At 56.5% G+C, this 14,989-nt stretch overlaps 28 non-coding genes and 5 pseudogenes across 28 annotated transcripts; all 33 read left to right on the plus strand.

The window, feature by feature from the left end:
• Positions 1 to 254: 254 nt before the first annotated feature.
• On the plus strand, positions 255 to 373 carry LOC145346149 (5S ribosomal RNA). Its single transcript, XR_013887509.1, has one exon. It is a non-coding gene; the product is annotated as a 5S ribosomal RNA (ribosomal RNA).
• A 333-nt stretch (positions 374 to 706) lies between these two features.
• Positions 707 to 825, plus strand: LOC145346331 (5S ribosomal RNA). Its single transcript, XR_013887683.1, has one exon. It is a non-coding gene; the product is annotated as a 5S ribosomal RNA (ribosomal RNA).
• Positions 826 to 1,158: 333 nt separating this feature from the next.
• On the plus strand, positions 1,159 to 1,277 carry LOC145346297 (5S ribosomal RNA). The gene has a single exon (XR_013887651.1). It is a non-coding gene; the product is annotated as a 5S ribosomal RNA (ribosomal RNA).
• Positions 1,278 to 1,610: 333 nt separating this feature from the next.
• LOC145346192 (5S ribosomal RNA) lies at positions 1,611 to 1,729 on the plus strand. Its single transcript, XR_013887549.1, has one exon. It is a non-coding gene; the product is annotated as a 5S ribosomal RNA (ribosomal RNA).
• A 333-nt stretch (positions 1,730 to 2,062) lies between these two features.
• Positions 2,063 to 2,181, plus strand: LOC145346101 (5S ribosomal RNA). Its single transcript, XR_013887463.1, has one exon. It is a non-coding gene; the product is annotated as a 5S ribosomal RNA (ribosomal RNA).
• A 333-nt stretch (positions 2,182 to 2,514) lies between these two features.
• LOC145346075 (5S ribosomal RNA) lies at positions 2,515 to 2,633 on the plus strand. The gene has a single exon (XR_013887438.1). It is a non-coding gene; the product is annotated as a 5S ribosomal RNA (ribosomal RNA).
• Positions 2,634 to 2,966: 333 nt separating this feature from the next.
• On the plus strand, positions 2,967 to 3,085 carry LOC145346102 (5S ribosomal RNA). Its single transcript, XR_013887464.1, has one exon. It is a non-coding gene; the product is annotated as a 5S ribosomal RNA (ribosomal RNA).
• Positions 3,086 to 3,418: 333 nt separating this feature from the next.
• LOC145346263 (5S ribosomal RNA) lies at positions 3,419 to 3,537 on the plus strand. The gene has a single exon (XR_013887617.1). It is a non-coding gene; the product is annotated as a 5S ribosomal RNA (ribosomal RNA).
• A 333-nt stretch (positions 3,538 to 3,870) lies between these two features.
• LOC145345993 (5S ribosomal RNA) lies at positions 3,871 to 3,989 on the plus strand. The gene has a single exon (XR_013887359.1). It is a non-coding gene; the product is annotated as a 5S ribosomal RNA (ribosomal RNA).
• Positions 3,990 to 4,322: 333 nt separating this feature from the next.
• On the plus strand, positions 4,323 to 4,441 carry LOC145345873 (5S ribosomal RNA). The gene has a single exon (XR_013887243.1). It is a non-coding gene; the product is annotated as a 5S ribosomal RNA (ribosomal RNA).
• Positions 4,442 to 4,774: 333 nt separating this feature from the next.
• LOC145345874 (5S ribosomal RNA) lies at positions 4,775 to 4,893 on the plus strand. Its single transcript, XR_013887244.1, has one exon. It is a non-coding gene; the product is annotated as a 5S ribosomal RNA (ribosomal RNA).
• A 333-nt stretch (positions 4,894 to 5,226) lies between these two features.
• LOC145345675 (5S ribosomal RNA) lies at positions 5,227 to 5,345 on the plus strand. The gene has a single exon (XR_013887131.1). It is a non-coding gene; the product is annotated as a 5S ribosomal RNA (ribosomal RNA).
• Positions 5,346 to 5,678: 333 nt separating this feature from the next.
• On the plus strand, positions 5,679 to 5,797 carry LOC145346103 (5S ribosomal RNA). The gene has a single exon (XR_013887465.1). It is a non-coding gene; the product is annotated as a 5S ribosomal RNA (ribosomal RNA).
• A 333-nt stretch (positions 5,798 to 6,130) lies between these two features.
• On the plus strand, positions 6,131 to 6,249 carry LOC145346265 (5S ribosomal RNA). The gene has a single exon (XR_013887619.1). It is a non-coding gene; the product is annotated as a 5S ribosomal RNA (ribosomal RNA).
• A 333-nt stretch (positions 6,250 to 6,582) lies between these two features.
• LOC145345663 (5S ribosomal RNA) lies at positions 6,583 to 6,701 on the plus strand. Its single transcript, XR_013887120.1, has one exon. It is a non-coding gene; the product is annotated as a 5S ribosomal RNA (ribosomal RNA).
• Positions 6,702 to 7,034: 333 nt separating this feature from the next.
• On the plus strand, positions 7,035 to 7,143 carry LOC145345744 (5S ribosomal RNA; annotated as a pseudogene).
• A 333-nt stretch (positions 7,144 to 7,476) lies between these two features.
• Positions 7,477 to 7,595, plus strand: LOC145346229 (5S ribosomal RNA). Its single transcript, XR_013887584.1, has one exon. It is a non-coding gene; the product is annotated as a 5S ribosomal RNA (ribosomal RNA).
• Positions 7,596 to 7,928: 333 nt separating this feature from the next.
• LOC145345875 (5S ribosomal RNA) lies at positions 7,929 to 8,047 on the plus strand. The gene has a single exon (XR_013887245.1). It is a non-coding gene; the product is annotated as a 5S ribosomal RNA (ribosomal RNA).
• A 333-nt stretch (positions 8,048 to 8,380) lies between these two features.
• Positions 8,381 to 8,499, plus strand: LOC145346257 (5S ribosomal RNA). The gene has a single exon (XR_013887611.1). It is a non-coding gene; the product is annotated as a 5S ribosomal RNA (ribosomal RNA).
• Positions 8,500 to 8,832: 333 nt separating this feature from the next.
• On the plus strand, positions 8,833 to 8,941 carry LOC145345707 (5S ribosomal RNA; annotated as a pseudogene).
• Positions 8,942 to 9,274: 333 nt separating this feature from the next.
• On the plus strand, positions 9,275 to 9,393 carry LOC145345664 (5S ribosomal RNA). The gene has a single exon (XR_013887121.1). It is a non-coding gene; the product is annotated as a 5S ribosomal RNA (ribosomal RNA).
• Positions 9,394 to 9,726: 333 nt separating this feature from the next.
• Positions 9,727 to 9,835, plus strand: LOC145345746 (5S ribosomal RNA; annotated as a pseudogene).
• Positions 9,836 to 10,168: 333 nt separating this feature from the next.
• LOC145346231 (5S ribosomal RNA) lies at positions 10,169 to 10,287 on the plus strand. Its single transcript, XR_013887586.1, has one exon. It is a non-coding gene; the product is annotated as a 5S ribosomal RNA (ribosomal RNA).
• Positions 10,288 to 10,620: 333 nt separating this feature from the next.
• Positions 10,621 to 10,739, plus strand: LOC145345876 (5S ribosomal RNA). Its single transcript, XR_013887246.1, has one exon. It is a non-coding gene; the product is annotated as a 5S ribosomal RNA (ribosomal RNA).
• Positions 10,740 to 11,072: 333 nt separating this feature from the next.
• LOC145346258 (5S ribosomal RNA) lies at positions 11,073 to 11,191 on the plus strand. The gene has a single exon (XR_013887612.1). It is a non-coding gene; the product is annotated as a 5S ribosomal RNA (ribosomal RNA).
• A 333-nt stretch (positions 11,192 to 11,524) lies between these two features.
• LOC145345708 (5S ribosomal RNA) lies at positions 11,525 to 11,633 on the plus strand (annotated as a pseudogene).
• Positions 11,634 to 11,966: 333 nt separating this feature from the next.
• Positions 11,967 to 12,085, plus strand: LOC145345645 (5S ribosomal RNA). Its single transcript, XR_013887103.1, has one exon. It is a non-coding gene; the product is annotated as a 5S ribosomal RNA (ribosomal RNA).
• Positions 12,086 to 12,418: 333 nt separating this feature from the next.
• On the plus strand, positions 12,419 to 12,537 carry LOC145345665 (5S ribosomal RNA). Its single transcript, XR_013887122.1, has one exon. It is a non-coding gene; the product is annotated as a 5S ribosomal RNA (ribosomal RNA).
• Positions 12,538 to 12,870: 333 nt separating this feature from the next.
• On the plus strand, positions 12,871 to 12,989 carry LOC145346035 (5S ribosomal RNA). Its single transcript, XR_013887399.1, has one exon. It is a non-coding gene; the product is annotated as a 5S ribosomal RNA (ribosomal RNA).
• Positions 12,990 to 13,322: 333 nt separating this feature from the next.
• On the plus strand, positions 13,323 to 13,441 carry LOC145345877 (5S ribosomal RNA). Its single transcript, XR_013887247.1, has one exon. It is a non-coding gene; the product is annotated as a 5S ribosomal RNA (ribosomal RNA).
• Positions 13,442 to 13,774: 333 nt separating this feature from the next.
• LOC145345747 (5S ribosomal RNA) lies at positions 13,775 to 13,883 on the plus strand (annotated as a pseudogene).
• A 333-nt stretch (positions 13,884 to 14,216) lies between these two features.
• On the plus strand, positions 14,217 to 14,335 carry LOC145346232 (5S ribosomal RNA). The gene has a single exon (XR_013887587.1). It is a non-coding gene; the product is annotated as a 5S ribosomal RNA (ribosomal RNA).
• A 333-nt stretch (positions 14,336 to 14,668) lies between these two features.
• On the plus strand, positions 14,669 to 14,787 carry LOC145345878 (5S ribosomal RNA). The gene has a single exon (XR_013887248.1). It is a non-coding gene; the product is annotated as a 5S ribosomal RNA (ribosomal RNA).
• The last annotated feature ends 202 nt before the right edge of the window (positions 14,788 to 14,989 follow it).

Here is a 14,989-nt window from a genome sequence, read left to right on the forward strand (position 1 = left end):
GTGATTTGTGGGAGAAGTCGGAACAGCAATACCCAGGAAGAAGTGCCAAGCAGACTATCTCTGGTGTCTCAGTGCTCAGGCCAGCAATATCCACCAAGAAGTGACAAGCGCAGTATCTCTGCTGATTCAGGGAGCTTTGCCCCAAACACTGCGTCAGTGTTTCCCTCCCTCCCTCCTCCTCTGACCACAGCACAAAGCCAATTGTCGGCATCTGAGTTGTGAGCGTGAAAAGGCCAGAAATGAGAGCAGCCAGCGCCTACGGCCATACTAGCCGGAAAACGCCCGATCTCGTCTGATCTCGGAAGCTAAGCAGGCTCAGGCCTGGTTAGTACTTGGATGGGAGACCGCCTGGGAATTCCAGGTGCCGTAGGCTTTTGCTGCCAGCCGGGGCTGCCCGCAACGCCGGCTGTCGGCCCAGAGGCGGCTCACGTTTTGGCTGAGGAACTTTGCTGGTGATTTGTGGGAGAAGTCGGAACAGCAATACCCAGGAAGAAGTGCCAAGCAGACTATCTCTGGTGTCTCAGTGCTCAGGCCAGCAATATCCACCAAGAAGTGACAAGCGCAGTATCTCTGCTGATTCAGGGAGCTTTGCCCCAAACACTGCGTCAGTGTTTCCCTCCCTCCCTCCTCCTCTGACCACAGCACAAAGCCAATTGTCGGCATCTGAGTTGTGAGCGTGAAAAGGCCAGAAATGAGAGCAGCCAGCGCCTACGGCCATACTAGACGGAAAACGCCCGATCTCGTCTGATCTCGGAAGCTAAGCAGGCTCAGGCCTGGTTAGTACTTGGATGGGAGACCGCCTGGGAATTCCAGGTGCCGTAGGCTTTTGCTGCCAGCCGGGGCTGCCCGCAACGCCGGCTGTCGGCCCAGAGGCCGCTCACGTTTTGGCTGAGGAACTTTGCTGGTGATTTGTGGGAGAAGTCGGAACAGCAATACCCAGGAAGAAGTGCCAAGCAGACTATCTCTGGTGTCTCAGTGCTCAGGCCAGCAATATCCACCAAGAAGTGACAAGCGCAGTATCTCTGCTGATTCAGGGAGCTTTGCCCCAAACACTGCGTCAGTGTTTCCCTCCCTCCCTCCTCCTCTGACCACAGCACAAAGCCAATTGTCGGCATCTGAGTTGTGAGCGTGAAAAGGCCAGAAATGAGTGCAGCCAGCGCCTACGGCCATACTAGCCTGAAAACGCCCGATCTCGTCTGATCTCGGAAGCTAAGCAGGCTCAGGCCTGGTTAGTACTTGGATGGGAGACCGCCTGGGAATACCAGCTGCCGTAGGCTTTTGCTGCCAGCCGGGGCTGCCCGCAACGCCGGCTGTCGGCCCAGAGGCGGCTCACGTTTTGGCTGAGGAACTTTGCTGGTGATTTGTGGGAGAAGTCGGAACAGCAATACCCAGGAAGAAGTGCCAAGCAGACTATCTCTGGTGTCTCAGTGCTCAGGCCAGCAATATCCACCAAGAAGTGACAAGCGCAGTATCTCTGCTGATTCAGGGAGCTTTGCCCCAAACACTGCGTCAGTGTTTCCCTCCCTCCCTCCTCCTCTGACCACAGCACAAAGCCAATTGTCGGCATCTGAGTTGTGAGCGTGAAAAGGCCAGAAATGAGAGCAGCCAGCGCCTACGGCCATACTAGCCTGAAAACGCCCGATCTGGTCTGATCTCGGAAGCTAAGCAGGCTCAGGCCTGGTTAGTACTTGGATGGGAGACCGCCTGGGAATACCAGGTGCCGTAGGCTTTTGCTGCCAGCCGGGGCTGCCCGCAACGCCGGCTGTCGGCCCAGGGGCGGCTCACGTTTTGGCTGAGGAACTTTGCTGGTGATTTGTGGGAGAAGTCGGAACAGCAATACCCAGGAAGAAGTGCCAAGCAGACTATCTCTGGTGTCTCAGTGCTCAGGCCAGCAATATCCACCAAGAAGTGACAAGCGCAGTATCTCTGCTGATTCAGGGAGCTTTGCCCCAAACACTGCGTCAGTGTTTCCCTCCCTCCCTCCTCCTCTGACCACAGCACAAAGCCAATTGTCGGCATCTGAGTTGTGAGCGTGAAAAGGCCAGAAATGAGAGCAGCCAGCGCCTACGGCCATACTAGCCTGAAAACGCCTGATCTCGTCTGATCTCGGAAGCTAAGCAGGCTCAGGCCTGGTTAGTACTTGGGTGGGAGACCGCCTGGGAATACCAGGTGCCGTAGGCTTTTGCTGCCAGCCGGGGCTGCCCGCAACGCCGGCTGTCGGCCCAGAGGCGGCTCACGTTTTGGCTGAGGAACTTTGCTGGTGATTTGTGGGAGAAGTCGGAACAGCAATACCCAGGAAGAAGTGCCAAGCAGACTATCTCTGGTGTCTCAGTGCTCAGGCCAGCAATATCCACCAAGAAGTGACAAGCGCAGTATCTCTGCTGATTCAGGGAGCTTTGCCCCAAACACTGCGTCAGTGTTTCCCTCCCTCCCTCCTCCTCTGACCACAGCACAAAGCCAATTGTCGGCATCTGAGTTGTGAGCGTGAAAAGGCCAGAAATGAGAGCAGCCAGCGCCTACGGCCATACTAGCCTGAAAACGCCTGATCTCGTCTGATCTCGGAAGCTAAGCAGGCTCAGGCCTGGTTAGTACTTGGATGGGAGACCGCCTGGGAATACCAGGTGCCGTAGGCTTTTGCTGCCAGCCGGGGCTGCCCGCAACGCCGGCTGTCGGCCCAGAGGCCGCTCACGTTTTGGCTGAGGAACTTTGCTGGTGATTTGTGGGAGAAGTCGGAACAGCAATACCCAGGAAGAAGTGCCAAGCAGACTATCTCTGGTGTCTCAGTGCTCAGGCCAGCAATATCCACCAAGAAGTGACAAGCGCAGTATCTCTGCTGATTCAGGGAGCTTTGCCCCAAACACTGCGTCAGTGTTTCCCTCCCTCCCTCCTCCTCTGACCACAGCACAAAGCCAATTGTCGGCATCTGAGTTGTGAGCGTGAAAAGGCCAGAAATGAGAGCAGCCAGCGCCTACGGCCATACTAGCCTGAAAACGCCTGATCTCGTCTGATCTCGGAAGCTAAGCAGGCTCAGGCCTGGTTAGTACTTGGGTGGGAGACCGCCTGGGAATACCAGGTGCCGTAGGCTTTTGCTGCCAGCCGGGGCTGCCCGCAACGCCGGCTGTCGGCCCAGAGGCCGCTCACGTTTTGGCTGAGGAACTTTGCTGGTGATTTGTGGGAGAAGTCGGAACAGCAATACCCAGGAAGAAGTGCCAAGCAGACTATCTCTGGTGTCTCAGTGCTCAGGCCAGCAATATCCACCAAGAAGTGACAAGCGCAGTATCTCTGCTGATTCAGGGAGCTTTGCCCCAAACACTGCGTCAGTGTTTCCCTCCCTCCCTCCTCCTCTGACCACAGCACAAAGCCAATTGTCGGCATCTGAGTTGTGAGCGTGAAAAGGCCAGAAATGAGAGCAGCCAGCGCCTTCGGCCATACTAGCCTGAAAACGCCTGATCTCGTCTGATCTCGGAAGCTAAGCAGGCTCAGGCCTGGTTAGTACTTGGGTGGGAGACCGCCTGGGAATACCAGGTGCCGTAGGCTTTTGCTGCCAGCTGGGGCTGCCCGCAACGCCGGCTGTCGGCCCAGAGGCCGCTCACGTTTTGGCTGAGGAACTTTGCTGGTGATTTGTGGGAGAAGTCGGAACAGCAATACCCAGGAAGAAGTGCCAAGCAGACTATCTCTGGTGTCTCAGTGCTCAGGCCAGCAATATCCACCAAGAAGTGACAAGCGCAGTATCTCTGCTGATTCAGGGAGCTTTGCCCCAAACACTGCGTCAGTGTTTCCCTCCCTCCCTCCTCCTCTGACCACAGCACAAAGCCAATTGTCGGCATCTGAGTTGTGAGCGTGAAAAGGCCAGAAATGAGAGCAGCCAGCGCCTACGGCCATACTGGCCTGAAAACGCCCGATCTCGTCTGATCTCGGAAGCTAAGCAGGCTCAGGCCTGGTTAGTACTTGGATGGGAGACCGCCTGGGAATACCAGGTGCCGTAGGCTTTTGCTGCCAGCCGGGGCTGCCCGCAACGCCGGCTGTCGGCCCAGGGGCGGCTCACGTTTTGGCTGAGGAACTTTGCTGGTGATTTGTGGGAGAAGTCGGAACAGCAATACCCAGGAAGAAGTGCCAAGCAGACTATCTCTGGTGTCTCAGTGCTCAGGCCAGCAATATCCACCAAGAAGTGACAAGCGCAGTATCTCTGCTGATTCAGGGAGCTTTGCCCCAAACACTGCGTCAGTGTTTCCCTCCCTCCCTCCTCCTCTGACCACAGCACAAAGCCAATTGTCGGCATCTGAGTTGTGAGCGTGAAAAGGCCAGAAATGAGTGCAGCCAGCGCCTACGGCCATACTAGCCTGAAAACGCCCGATCTCGTCTGATCTCGGAAGCTAAGCAGGCTCAGGCCTGGTTAGTACTTGGATGGGAGACCGCCTGGGAATACCAGGTGCCGTAGGCTTTTGCTGCCAGCCGGGGCTGCCCGCAACGCCGGCTGTCGGCCCAGGGGCGGCTCACGTTTTGGCTGAGGAACTTTGCTGGTGATTTGTGGGAGAAGTCGGAACAGCAATACCCAGGAAGAAGTGCCAAGCAGACTATCTCTGGTGTCTCAGTGCTCAGGCCAGCAATATCCACCAAGAAGTGACAAGCGCAGTATCTCTGCTGATTCAGGGAGCTTTGCCCCAAACACTGCGTCAGTGTTTCCCTCCCTCCCTCCTCCTCTGACCACAGCACAAAGCCAATTGTCGGCATCTGAGTTGTGAGCGTGAAAAGGCCAGAAATGAGTGCAGCCAGCGCCTACGGCCATACTAGCCTGAAAACGCCCGATCTCGTCTGATCTCGGAAGCTAAGCAGGCTCAGGCCTGGTTAGTACTTGGATGGGAGACCGCCTGGGAATACCAGGTGCCGTAGGCTTTTGCTGCCAGCCGGGGCTGCCCGCAACGCCGGCTGTCGGCCCAGAGGCGGCTCACGTTTTGGCTGAGGAACTTTGCTGGTGATTTGTGGGAGAAGTCGGAACAGCAATACCCAGGAAGAAGTGCCAAGCAGACTATCTCTGGTGTCTCAGTGCTCAGGCCAGCAATATCCACCAAGAAGTGACAAGCGCAGTATCTCTGCTGATTCAGGGAGCTTTGCCCCAAACACTGCGTCAGTGTTTCCCTCCCTCCCTCCTCCTCTGACCACAGCACAAAGCCAATTGTCGGCATCTGAGTTGTGAGCGTGAAAAGGCCAGAAATGAGAGCAGCCAGCGCCTACGGCCATACTAGCCTGAAAACGCCTGATCTCGTCTGATCTCGGAAGCTAAGCAGGCTCAGGCCTGGTTAGTACTTGGATGGGAGACCGCCTGGTAATACCAGGTGCCGTCGGCTTTTGCTGCCAGCCGGGGCTGCCCGCAACGCCGGCTGTCGGCCCAGAGGCCGCTCACGTTTTGGCTGAGGAACTTTGCTGGTGATTTGTGGGAGAAGTCGGAACAGCAATACCCAGGAAGAAGTGCCAAGCAGACTATCTCTGGTGTCTCAGTGCTCAGGCCAGCAATATCCACCAAGAAGTGACAAGCGCAGTATCTCTGCTGATTCAGGGAGCTTTGCCCCAAACACTGCGTCAGTGTTTCCCTCCCTCCCTCCTCCTCTGACCACAGCACAAAGCCAATTGTCGGCATCTGAGTTGTGAGCGTGAAAAGGCCAGAAATGAGAGCAGCCAGCGCCTACGGCCATACTAGCCTGAAAACGCCTGATCTCGTCTGATCTCGGAAGCTAAGCAGGCTCAGGCCTGGTTAGTACTTGGGTGGGAGACCGCCTGGGAATACCAGGTGCCGTAGGCTTTTGCTGCCAGCCGGGGCTGCCCGCAACGCCGGCTGTCGGCCCAGAGGCCGCTCACGTTTTGGCTGAGGAACTTTGCTGGTGATTTGTGGGAGAAGTCGGAACAGCAATACCCAGGAAGAAGTGCCAAGCAGACTATCTCTGGTGTCTCAGTGCTCAGGCCAGCAATATCCACCAAGAAGTGACAAGCGCAGTATCTCTGCTGATTCAGGGAGCTTTGCCCCAAACACTGCGTCAGTGTTTCCCTCCCTCCCTCCTCCTCTGACCACAGCACAAAGCCAATTGTCGGCATCTGAGTTGTGAGCGTGAAAAGGCCAGAAATGAGAGCAGCCAGCGCCTTCGGCCATACTAGCCTGAAAACGCCTGATCTCGTCTGATCTCGGAAGCTAAGCAGGCTCAGGCCTGGTTAGTACTTGGGTGGGAGACCGCCTGGGAATACCAGGTGCCGTAGGCTTTTGCTGCCAGCTGGGGCTGCCCGCAACGCCGGCTGTCGGCCCAGAGGCCGCTCACGTTTTGGCTGAGGAACTTTGCTGGTGATTTGTGGGAGAAGTCGGAACAGCAATACCCAGGAAGAAGTGCCAAGCAGACTATCTCTGGTGTCTCAGTGCTCAGGCCAGCAATATCCACCAAGAAGTGACAAGCGCAGTATCTCTGCTGATTCAGGGAGCTTTGCCCCAAACACTGCGTCAGTGTTTCCCTCCCTCCCTCCTCCTCTGACCACAGCACAAAGCCAATTGTCGGCATCTGAGTTGTGAGCGTGAAAAGGCCAGAAATGAGAGCAGCCAGCGCCTACGGCCGTACTAGCCTGAAAACGCCCGATCTCGTCTGATCTCGGAAGCTAAGCAGGCTCAGGCCTGGTTAGTACTTGGATGCGAGACCGCCTGGGAATACCAGGTGCCGTAGGCTTTTGCTGCCAGCCGGGGCTGCCCGCAACGCCGGCTGTCGGCCCAGGGGCGGCTCACGTTTTGGCTGAGGAACTTTGCTGGTGATTTGTGGGAGAAGTCGGAACAGCAATACCCAGGAAGAAGTGCCAAGCAGACTATCTCTGGTGTCTCAGTGCTCAGGCCAGCAATATCCACCAAGAAGTGACAAGCGCAGTATCTCTGCTGATTCAGGGAGCTTTGCCCCAAACACTGCGTCAGTGTTTCCCTCCCTCCCTCCTCCTCTGACCACAGCACAAAGCCAATTGTCGGCATCTGAGTTGTGAGCGTGAAAAGGCCAGAAATGAGAGCAGCCAGCGCCTACGGCCATACTAGCCTGAAAACGTCTGATCTCTGAAGCTAAGCAGGCTCAGGCCTGGTTAGTAATTGGATGGGAGACCGCCTGGGAATACCAGGTGCCGTAGGCTTTTGCTGCCAGCCGGGGCTGCCCGCAACGCCGGCTGTCGGCCCAGAGGCGGCTCACGTTTTGGCTGAGGAACTTTGCTGGTGATTTGTGGGAGAAGTCGGAACAGCAATACCCAGGAAGAAGTGCCAAGCAGACTATCTCTGGTGTCTCAGTGCTCAGGCCAGCAATATCCACCAAGAAGTGACAAGCGCAGTATCTCTGCTGATTCAGGGAGCTTTGCCCCAAACACTGCGTCAGTGTTTCCCTCCCTCCCTCCTCCTCTGACCACAGCACAAAGCCAATTGTCGGCATCTGAGTTGTGAGCGTGAAAAGGCCAGAAATGAGAGCAGCCAGCGCCTACGGCCATACTAGCCTGAAAACGCCTGATCTCGTCTGATCTCGGAAGCTAAGCAGGCTCAGGCCTGGTTAGTACTTGGATGGGAGTCCGCCTGGGAATACCAGGTGCCGTAGGCTTTTGCTGCCAGCCGGGGCTGCCCGCAACGCCGGCTGTCGGCCCAGAGGCGGCTCACGTTTTGGCTGAGGAACTTTGCTGGTGATTTGTGGGAGAAGTCGGAACAGCAATACCCAGGAAGAAGTGCCAAGCAGACTATCTCTGGTGTCTCAGTGCTCAGGCCAGCAATATCCACCAAGAAGTGACAAGCGCAGTATCTCTGCTGATTCAGGGAGCTTTGCCCCAAACACTGCGTCAGTGTTTCCCTCCCTCCCTCCTCCTCTGACCACAGCACAAAGCCAATTGTCGGCATCTGAGTTGTGAGCGTGAAAAGGCCAGAAATGAGTACAGCCAGCGCCTACGGCCATACTAGCCTGAAAACGCCCGATCTCGTCTGATCTCGGAAGCTAAGCAGGCTCAGGCCTGGTTAGTACTTGGATGGGAGACCGCCTGGGAATACCAGGTGCCGTAGGCTTTTGCTGCCAGCCGGGGCTGCCCGCAACGCCGGCTGTCGGCCCAGGGGCGGCTCACGTTTTGGCTGAGGAACTTTGCTGGTGATTTGTGGGAGAAGTCGGAACAGCAATACCCAGGAAGAAGTGCCAAGCAGACTATCTCTGGTGTCTCAGTGCTCAGGCCAGCAATATCCACCAAGAAGTGACAAGCGCAGTATCTCTGCTGATTCAGGGAGCTTTGCCCCAAACACTGCGTCAGTGTTTCCCTCCCTCCCTCCTCCTCTGACCACAGCACAAAGCCAATTGTCGGCATCTGAGTTGTGAGCGTGAAAAGGCCAGAAATGAGTACAGCCAGCGCCTACGGCCATACTAGCCTGAAAACGTCTGATCTCGTCTGATCTCGGAAGCTAAGCAGGCTCAGGCCTGGTTAGTACTTGGATGGGAGACCGCCTGGGAATACCAGGTGCCGTAGGCTTTTGCTGCCAGCCGGGGCTGCCCGCAACGCCGGCTGTCGGCCCAGGGGCGGCTCACGTTTTGGCTGAGGAACTTTGCTGGTGATTTGTGGGAGAAGTCGGAACAGCAATACCCAGGAAGAAGTGCCAAGCAGACTATCTCTGGTGTCTCAGTGCTCAGGCCAGCAATATCCACCAAGAAGTGACAAGCGCAGTATCTCTGCTGATTCAGGGAGCTTTGCCCCAAACACTGCGTCAGTGTTTCCCTCCCTCCCTCCTCCTCTGACCACAGCACAAAGCCAATTGTCGGCATCTGAGTTGTGAGCGTGAAAAGGCCAGCAATGTGAGCAGCCAGCGCCTACGGCCATACTAGCCTGAAAACGTCTGATCTCGGAAGCTAAGCAGGCTCAGGCCTGGTTAGTACTTGGATGGGAGACCGCCTGGGAATACCAGGTGCCGTAGGCTTTTGCTGCCAGCCGGGGCTGCCCGCAACGCCGGCTGTCGGCCCAGAGGCGGCTCACGTTTTGGCTGAGGAACTTTGCTGGTGATTTGTGGGAGAAGTCGGAACAGCAATACCCAGGAAGAAGTGCCAAGCAGACTATCTCTGGTGTCTCAGTGCTCAGGCCAGCAATATCCACCAAGAAGTGACAAGCGCAGTATCTCTGCTGATTCAGGGAGCTTTGCCCCAAACACTGCGTCAGTGTTTCCCTCCCTCCCTCCTCCTCTGACCACAGCACAAAGCCAATTGTCGGCATCTGAGTTGTGAGCGTGAAAAGGCCAGAAATGAGAGCAGCCAGCGCCTACGGCCGTACTAGCCTGAAAACGCCCGATCTCGTCTGATCTCGGAAGCTAAGCAGGCTCAGGCCTGGTTAGTACTTGGATGCGAGACCGCCTGGGAATACCAGGTGCCGTAGGCTTTTGCTGCCAGCCGGGGCTGCCCGCAACGCCGGCTGTCGGCCCAGGGGCGGCTCACGTTTTGGCTGAGGAACTTTGCTGGTGATTTGTGGGAGAAGTCGGAACAGCAATACCCAGGAAGAAGTGCCAAGCAGACTATCTCTGGTGTCTCAGTGCTCAGGCCAGCAATATCCACCAAGAAGTGACAAGCGCAGTATCTCTGCTGATTCAGGGAGCTTTGCCCCAAACACTGCGTCAGTGTTTCCCTCCCTCCCTCCTCCTCTGACCACAGCACAAAGCCAATTGTCGGCATCTGAGTTGTGAGCGTGAAAAGGCCAGAAATGAGAGCAGCCAGCGCCTACGGCCATACTAGCCTGAAAACGTCTGATCTCTGAAGCTAAGCAGGCTCAGGCCTGGTTAGTAATTGGATGGGAGACCGCCTGGGAATACCAGGTGCCGTAGGCTTTTGCTGCCAGCCGGGGCTGCCCGCAACGCCGGCTGTCGGCCCAGAGGCGGCTCACGTTTTGGCTGAGGAACTTTGCTGGTGATTTGTGGGAGAAGTCGGAACAGCAATACCCAGGAAGAAGTGCCAAGCAGACTATCTCTGGTGTCTCAGTGCTCAGGCCAGCAATATCCACCAAGAAGTGACAAGCGCAGTATCTCTGCTGATTCAGGGAGCTTTGCCCCAAACACTGCGTCAGTGTTTCCCTCCCTCCCTCCTCCTCTGACCACAGCACAAAGCCAATTGTCGGCATCTGAGTTGTGAGCGTGAAAAGGCCAGAAATGAGAGCAGCCAGCGCCTACGGCCATACTAGCCTGAAAACGCCTGATCTCGTCTGATCTCGGAAGCTAAGCAGGCTCAGGCCTGGTTAGTACTTGGATGGGAGTCCGCCTGGGAATACCAGGTGCCGTAGGCTTTTGCTGCCAGCCGGGGCTGCCCGCAACGCCGGCTGTCGGCCCAGAGGCGGCTCACGTTTTGGCTGAGGAACTTTGCTGGTGATTTGTGGGAGAAGTCGGAACAGCAATACCCAGGAAGAAGTGCCAAGCAGACTATCTCTGGTGTCTCAGTGCTCAGGCCAGCAATATCCACCAAGAAGTGACAAGCGCAGTATCTCTGCTGATTCAGGGAGCTTTGCCCCAAACACTGCGTCAGTGTTTCCCTCCCTCCCTCCTCCTCTGACCACAGCACAAAGCCAATTGTCGGCATCTGAGTTGTGAGCGTGAAAAGGCCAGAAATGAGTACAGCCAGCGCCTACGGCCATACTAGCCTGAAAACGCCCGATCTCGTCTGATCTCGGAAGCTAAGCAGGCTCAGGCCTGGTTAGTACTTGGATGGGAGACCGCCTGGGAATACCAGGTGCCGTAGGCTTTTGCTGCCAGCCGGGGCTGCCCGCAACGCCGGCTGTCGGCCCAGGGGCGGCTCACGTTTTGGCTGAGGAACTTTGCTGGTGATTTGTGGGAGAAGTCGGAACAGCAATACCCAGGAAGAAGTGCCAAGCAGACTATCTCTGGTGTCTCAGTGCTCAGGCCAGCAATATCCACCAAGAAGTGACAAGCGCAGTATCTCTGCTGATTCAGGGAGCTTTGCCCCAAACACTGCGTCAGTGTTTCCCTCCCTCCCTCCTCCTCTGACCACAGCACAAAGCCAATTGTCGGCATCTGAGTTGTGAGCGTGAAAAGGCCAGAAATGAGTACAGCCAGCGCCTACGGCCATACTAGCCTGAAAACGTCTGATCTCGTCTGATCTCGGAAGCTAAGCAGGCTCAGGCCTGGTTAGTACTTGGATGGGAGACCGCCTGGGAATACCAGGTGCCGTAGGCTTTTGCTGCCAGCCGGGGCTGCCCGCAACGCCGGCTGTCGGCCCAGGGGCGGCTCACGTTTTGGCTGAGGAACTTTGCTGGTGATTTGTGGGAGAAGTCGGAACAGCAATACCCAGGAAGAAGTGCCAAGCAGACTATCTCTGGTGTCTCAGTGCTCAGGCCAGCAATATCCACCAAGAAGTGACAAGCGCAGTATCTCTGCTGATTCAGGGAGCTTTGCCCCAAACACTGCGTCAGTGTTTCCCTCCCTCCCTCCTCCTCTGACCACAGCACAAAGCCAATTGTCGGCATCTGAGTTGTGAGCGTGAAAAGGCCAGCAATGAGAGCAGCCAGCGCCTACGGCCATACTAGCCTGAAAACGTCTGATCTCGGAAGCTAAGCAGGCTCAGGCCTGGTTAGTACTTGGATGGGAGACCGCCTGGGAATACCAGGTGCCGTAGGCTTTTGCTGCCAGCCGGGGCTGCCCGCAACGCCGGCTGTCGGCCCAGAGGCGGCTCACGTTTTGGCTGAGGAACTTTGCTGGTGATTTGTGGGAGAAGTCGGAACAGCAATACCCAGGAAGAAGTGCCAAGCAGACTATCTCTGGTGTCTCAGTGCTCAGGCCAGCAATATCCACCAAGAAGTGACAAGCGCAGTATCTCTGCTGATTCAGGGAGCTTTGCCCCAAACACTGCGTCAGTGTTTCCCTCCCTCCCTCCTCCTCTGACCACAGCACAAAGCCAATTGTCGGCATCTGAGTTGTGAGCGTGAAAAGGCCAGAAATGAGAACAGCCAGCGCATACGGCCATACTAGCCTGAAAACGCCCGATCTGGTCTGATCTCGGAAGCTAAGCAGGCTCAGGCCTGGTTAGTACTTGGATGGGAGACCGCCTGGGAATACCAGGTGCCGTAGGCTTTTGCTGCCAGCCGGGGCTGCCCGCAACGCCGGCTGTCGGCCCAGAGGCGGCTCACGTTTTGGCTGAGGAACTTTGCTGGTGATTTGTGGGAGAAGTCGGAACAGCAACACCCAGGAAGAAGTGCCAAGCAGACTATCTCTGGTGTCTCAGTGCTCAGGCCAGCAATATCCACCAAGAAGTGACAAGCGCAGTATCTCTGCTGATTCAGGGAGCTTTGCCCCAAACACTGCGTCAGTGTTTCCCTCCCTCCCTCCTCCTCTGACCACAGCACAAAGCCAATTGTCGGCATCTGAGTTGTGAGCGTGAAAAGGCCAGAAATGAGAGCAGCCAGCGCCTACGGCCGTACTAGCCTGAAAACGCCCGATCTCGTCTGATCTCGGAAGCTAAGCAGGCTCAGGCCTGGTTAGTACTTGGATGCGAGACCGCCTGGGAATACCAGGTGCCGTAGGCTTTTGCTGCCAGCCGGGGCTGCCCGCAACGCCGGCTGTCGGCCCAGGGGCGGCTCACGTTTTGGCTGAGGAACTTTGCTGGTGATTTGTGGGAGAAGTCGGAACAGCAATACCCAGGAAGAAGTGCCAAGCAGACTATCTCTGGTGTCTCAGTGCTCAGGCCAGCAATATCCACCAAGAAGTGACAAGCGCAGTATCTCTGCTGATTCAGGGAGCTTTGCCCCAAACACTGCGTCAGTGTTTCCCTCCCTCCCTCCTCCTCTGACCACAGCACAAAGCCAATTGTCGGCATCTGAGTTGTGAGCGTGAAAAGGCCAGAAATGAGAGCAGCCAGCGCCTACGGCCATACTAGCCTGAAAACGCCCGATCTCGTCTGATCTCGGAAGCTAAGCAGGCTCAGGCCTGGTTAGTACTTGGATGGGAGTCCGCCTGGGAATACCAGGTGCCGTAGGCTTTTGCTGCCAGCCGGGGCTGCCCGCAACGCCGGCTGTCGGCCCAGAGGCGGCTCACGTTTTGGCTGAGGAACTTTGCTGGTGATTTGTGGGAGAAGTCGGAACAGCAATACCCAGGAAGAAGTGCCAAGCAGACTATCTCTGGTGTCTCAGTGCTCAGGCCAGCAATATCCACCAAGAAGTGACAAGCGCAGTATCTCTGCTGATTCAGGGAGCTTTGCCCCAAACACTGCGTCAGTGTTTCCCTCCCTCCCTCCTCCTCTGACCACAGCACAAAGCCAATTGTCGGCATCTGAGTTGTGAGCGTGAAAAGGCCAGAAATGAGAGCAGCCAGCGCCTACGGCCATACTAGCCTGAAAACGCCCGATCTCGTCTGATCTCGGAAGCTAAGCAGGCTCAGGCCTGGTTAGTACTTGGATGGGAGACCGCCTGGGAATACCAGGTGCCGTAGGCTTTTGCTGCCAGCCGGGGCTGCCCGCAACGCCGGCTGTCGGCCCAGGGGCGGCTCACGTTTTGGCTGAGGAACTTTGCTGGTGATTTGTGGGAGAAGTCGGAACAGCAATACCCAGGAAGAAGTGCCAAGCAGACTATCTCTGGTGTCTCAGTGCTCAGGCCAGCAATATCCACCAAGAAGTGACAAGCGCAGTATCTCTGCTGATTCAGGGAGCTTTGCCCCAAACACTGCGTCAGTGTTTCCCTCCCTCCCTCCTCCTCTGACCACAGCACAAAGCCAATTGTCGGCATCTGAGTTGTGAGCGTGAAAAGGCCAGAAATGAGAGCAGCCAGCGCCTACGGCCATACTAGCCTGAAAACGTCTGATCTCTGAAGCTAAGCAGGCTCAGGCCTGGTTAGTAATTGGATGGGAGACCGCCTGGGAATACCAGGTGCCGTAGGCTTTTGCTGCCAGCCGGGGCTGCCCGCAACGCCGGCTGTCGGCCCAGAGGCGGCTCACGTTTTGGCTGAGGAACTTTGCTGGTGATTTGTGGGAGAAGTCGGAACAGCAATACCCAGGAAGAAGTGCCAAGCAGACTATCTCTGGTGTCTCAGTGCTCAGGCCAGCAATATCCACCAAGAAGTGACAAGCGCAGTATCTCTGCTGATTCAGGGAGCTTTGCCCCAAACACTGCGTCAGTGTTTCCCTCCCTCCCTCCTCCTCTGACCACAGCACAAAGCCAATTGTCGGCATCTGAGTTGTGAGCGTGAAAAGGCCAGAAATGAGAGCAGCCAGCGCCTACGGCCATACTAGCCTGAAAACGCCTGATCTCGTCTGATCTCGGAAGCTAAGCAGGCTCAGGCCTGGTTAGTACTTGGATGGGAGTCCGCCTGGGAATACCAGGTGCCGTAGGCTTTTGCTGCCAGCCGGGGCTGCCCGCAACGCCGGCTGTCGGCCCAGAGGCGGCTCACGTTTTGGCTGAGGAACTTTGCTGGTGATTTGTGGGAGAAGTCGGAACAGCAATACCCAGGAAGAAGTGCCAAGCAGACTATCTCTGGTGTCTCAGTGCTCAGGCCAGCAATATCCACCAAGAAGTGACAAGCGCAGTATCTCTGCTGATTCAGGGAGCTTTGCCCCAAACACTGCGTCAGTGTTTCCCTCCCTCCCTCCTCCTCTGACCACAGCACAAAGCCAATTGTCGGCATCTGAGTTGTGAGCGTGAAAAGGCCAGAAATGAGTACAGCCAGCGCCTACGGCCATACTAGCCTGAAAACGCCCGATCTCGTCTGATCTCGGAAGCTAAGCAGGCTCAGGCCTGGTTAGTACTTGGATGGGAGACCGCCTGGGAATACCAGGTGCCGTAGGCTTTTGCTGCCAGCCGGGGCTGCCCGCAACGCCGGCTGTCGGCCCAGGGGCGGCTCACGTTTTGGCTGAGGAACTTTGCTGGTGATTTGTGGGAGAAGTCGGAACAGCAATACCCAGGAAGAAGTGCCAAGCAGACTATCTCTGGTGTCTCAGTGCTCAGGCCAGCAATATCCACCAAGAAGTGACAAGCGCAGTATCTCTGCT

Source organism: Carcharhinus amblyrhynchos, chromosome 7, assembly GCF_965287045.1.
Source record: "Carcharhinus amblyrhynchos chromosome 7, sCarAmb.v2.hapA, whole genome shotgun sequence".
In the NCBI taxonomy this organism is placed as follows: Eukaryota; Metazoa; Chordata; class Chondrichthyes; order Carcharhiniformes; family Carcharhinidae; genus Carcharhinus; species Carcharhinus amblyrhynchos.